This window comes from Nomascus leucogenys, chromosome 18 (genome assembly GCF_006542625.1).
Source record: "Nomascus leucogenys isolate Asia chromosome 18, Asia_NLE_v1, whole genome shotgun sequence".
Taxonomy (NCBI): domain Eukaryota; kingdom Metazoa; phylum Chordata; class Mammalia; order Primates; family Hylobatidae; genus Nomascus; species Nomascus leucogenys.
In genome coordinates this window covers 79042148-79045856 of record NC_044398.1, presented here as the reverse complement: position 1 = coordinate 79045856, position 3709 = coordinate 79042148, and the positions used below count along the sequence as shown (strand labels likewise).

At 40.5% G+C, this 3709-nt stretch overlaps 1 non-coding gene across 1 annotated transcript; it reads right to left on the bottom strand.

Annotated features, from left to right (window-relative positions):
- Window positions 1-234: 234 nt before the first annotated feature.
- On the bottom strand, window positions 235-370 carry LOC115831349. The gene has a single exon (XR_004026866.1). It is a non-coding gene; the product is annotated as a U8 small nucleolar RNA (small nucleolar RNA).
- Between the last annotated feature and the right edge of the window lie 3339 nt (window positions 371-3709).

The window sequence follows — 3709 nt, the reverse complement described above, 5'->3', positions numbered from 1 at the left end:
GGGGTGCTAGGGGAGGGATAGCATTAGGAGAAATACCTAACGTAGATGACGGGGTGATGGGTGCAGCAAACCACCATGGCACGTGTATATACCTATGTAACAAACCTGCACGTTTTACACATGTATCCAAGAACTTAAAGTATAATAAAAAACTTAAAAAAAAAAAAAAGAAAAGTTGGTTGTAACCCACCCAGGGCAAGTATTTATCAGTCTTCAATGATCTCCAGTAAAATTTTCACTGTTAAAAAAAAAATTGTGTTGCAAGTCCTGATTACACAGAGACGTTAATCACGTTTCATGCATCTCCAATTATCATGTTCTATCTGCCCTGCAAAGGAGGAACAGGTAAGGATTATCCCAGCACTTTGGGAGGCTGAGGTGGGCGGATCACGAGGTCAAGAGATCGAGACCATCCTGGCCAACATGATGAAATCCCATGTCTACTAAAAATACAAAAATTAGCTGAGTGTGGTGGCGTGTGCCTGTAATCCCAGCTACTCGGTAGGCTGAGGCAGGAGAATCACTTGAACCCAGGAGGCGGAGGTTGCAGCGAGCCGAGATCACGCCACTGCACTCCAGCCTGGCAACAGAGCGAGACTCTGTCTCAAAATAAAAATAAAATAAAATAAAATAAAGTAAAATAAAATGAAATAAAATAATGTTTATTACTTTTTCAGAGCTTATTTTGGACTAAAGCAGTATGTGGTTTCAGTAGGAGAAGGTCTGTGTCACCACAGGAGGGTGGGATGACATTGACATATGAATGACCGTTTGCACTGGTAATTCCAGTGAGGGCATCCAGCCAATAAAAGTGCTCCTGAGCCAGCTGCAGGGGAGACATATAGCCCTGATCTCACCGGGACTCCATATTTGAAAAAAAAAAAAAAAAAGCCAAGTGAAAACTCCCAGCTTACATCAGGGAACTACTGCTGCAGCACTTTAATGAGATCCCTGGGTGAATCTGAGTTTTATATGGTCTGTTTGACTTCCACGGATATCTGGCTAGACTTTGATTGATTGTCAGGCTTTTTAAGTAGCATTGATTTTTACTTCTGCAACATTGGGATGATGAGGTCATTGTATTTTCCGTGTTATTGAAGTTCTTGTTAAAGCAACCTGGAGGTTATGAGCACGTCTAGGCACTGGCTTCCCACTTGCGCTAAGTTGGAGAGGTGGGAAGGTTCAGGTAAGTAAAATGATAAAGGCAAAAAAAAATTCTCTCTGATTGTGAGAGGAATTTCAGAGTTTTAAGAATCATAATGATAATTGGTAGCTATTAATCATAGCTTATTTCTTTTTATTAGCAATCATTTGTTGATCATGTAACTACACAGGGCAAGGACTATGTCATAGGCCCTTTGTGTACACATTAACTCTCTTTTTCCTCACTACACTTCTGTGAGGTGGGTGTTATTATCCCCACTTTATAGATGGGAAAATTGAGTCTAACACAGGTAGGCTAGCTTGCTAGAGGTTGTTTAGTCAGTGGAAGAGCTAGGTTTTAGATCAAGCTGTGTCTGACACCAAAGTCTGTGATTGTAACTGCTAGTTTACTGTATGATGGTTGTGTGAATAGTTAGGGGTTTCCTTTAGGTAAGATCAGAAAGGAAAACTTGAGGCTGCTGCATTAGTGACAATCCCTCTCTCATGTATGGACCTGAGTCCTGGGGAAAACTGCAACTAACACAGTGCCCTAGGACATACCATTTAGACTTTCCCCGCTTGTAGAAAGAGACCACCTGAACTTCCTTTCTACTTGAGTGAGGCCATGCCCATGAAGGGGCCAGAGAGGGCTTTGAACATTTTGAGATTCCTCCAGCTACCACCTGTTGATTAGAGGCTGCCAGGAGCTTTAATCCGATTAGAGTCTGTAAAACTGGTTTCCATCTCTGGCGCCTGACTCGGGTTTCAGAGCAAGGGGAAAAAGTATGACATCACCCCTGCTTGCATCTGTGCTGGGTGGCTAATGAAATTACGTGATGGGCTTGAGGACTATTAAAGTCAATGTTGATCCTTATTATTATTAAGAGTACTTTTAAATTTACTGCATCATGAGGCAGGTTCGAAAGCATCATTTTTCAGAGGTGTATTCATTGCTCTGGATTTTAGCACACAACTCCATGGGATATGGAGAATGCTAGCAGCACAGATCATCAATTTTGAAATCTGCAGGATGAAAGTGCATGTAGCTCCTTTGCTGGAGGGAGGACAGGTTCTGGGATTTTTCCATAATGAGGCATCAGGATGACCTTGGATTAAAAAAGCCTAAAATGAAACAAAACATGTTTGTCAAGGAAAAGTGAAGCACTGCTGTTGACATTAGCATCAGCAATAGTATGTATTTTTTAAAGTCTACATTCTTAGTATAAAAGAAGAAAGCTCAGTTCAGATTACCAACCATTTACTGAGTATAGAGACTGAGCTGGTACCGGGAATACACTATACCAAGGGGAATAAAACTGTGTTTTGTCAATCAACGTATCTCTAAGGCCCAGCTAAATGTCAAGCATGCAGAAATTATTCTCTCTCTCTTTAAATATACATATAAGTATACATATATATGGTGTAAAGTGCATTGATCGTAACGGTACCATTCAATGAATTTATACACACTCACAGCAACAAACACATGCACACTGTTGAATCATCACTCAAATCAGGTTGTAGACAATTTCCCATATCTCAGAAGGCTCTTTCTTGCCCTTTTACATTTCCGCAGCAGAGATAATCACTACTTTGACTTCTATAGCGACAGACTAGTTTTGTCTATAACTAATACACTTCATATAAATTCATATAAGTTGAATCTTCATATAAATGGAATTGCATGATACTATATCTTTTGTATCTGGCTTCTTTTGCTTATCTTTTTATTATTATTATACTTTAAGTTCTTGGATACATGTGCAGAACGTGCAGGCTTGTTACATAGGTATACATGTGCCATGGTGGTTTGCTGCATCTATCAACCCATCATCTACATTAGGTATTTCATCTAATGCTATCCCTTCCTGTGTCCCCTACCCCCTGACAGGCCCTGGTGGGTGATGTTCCTCTCCCTGTGCCCATACATTCTCATTGTCCAACTCTCACTTATGAGTGAGAACATGTGGTGTTTGGTTTTCTGTTCCTGTGTTAGTTTGCTGAGAATGATGGTTTCCAGCTTCATCCATGTTCCTGCAAAGGACGTGAACTCATTCTTTTTATGGCTGCATAGTATTCCTTGGTGTATATGTGCCACATTTTCTTTATCCAGTCTATCATCGATGGGCATTTGGGTTGGTTCCAAGCCTTTGCTATTGTGAATAGTGCTTCAGTAAACATGCATGTGCATGTGTCTTTATAGTAGAATGATTTATAATCCTTTGAGAATATACCCAGTAATGGGATTGCTGGGTCAAATGGTATTTCTGGTTCTAGATCCTTGAGAAATCGCCACACTGACTTCCACAATGGTTGAAGTAATTTACAGTCCCACCAACAGTGTAAAAGTGTTCCTATTTCTCCACATCCTGTCTGGCATCTGTTGTTTCCTGACTTTTTAATGATGGCCATTCTAACTGGCGTGAGATAGTATCTCATTGCGGTTTTGATCTGCATTTCTCTAATGACCAGTGATGAGGAGCTTTTTTTTGTATGTTTGTTGGCCGCATAAATGTCTTCTTTTGAGAAGTGTCTGTTCATATCCTTTGCCCACTTTTTGTGGGGT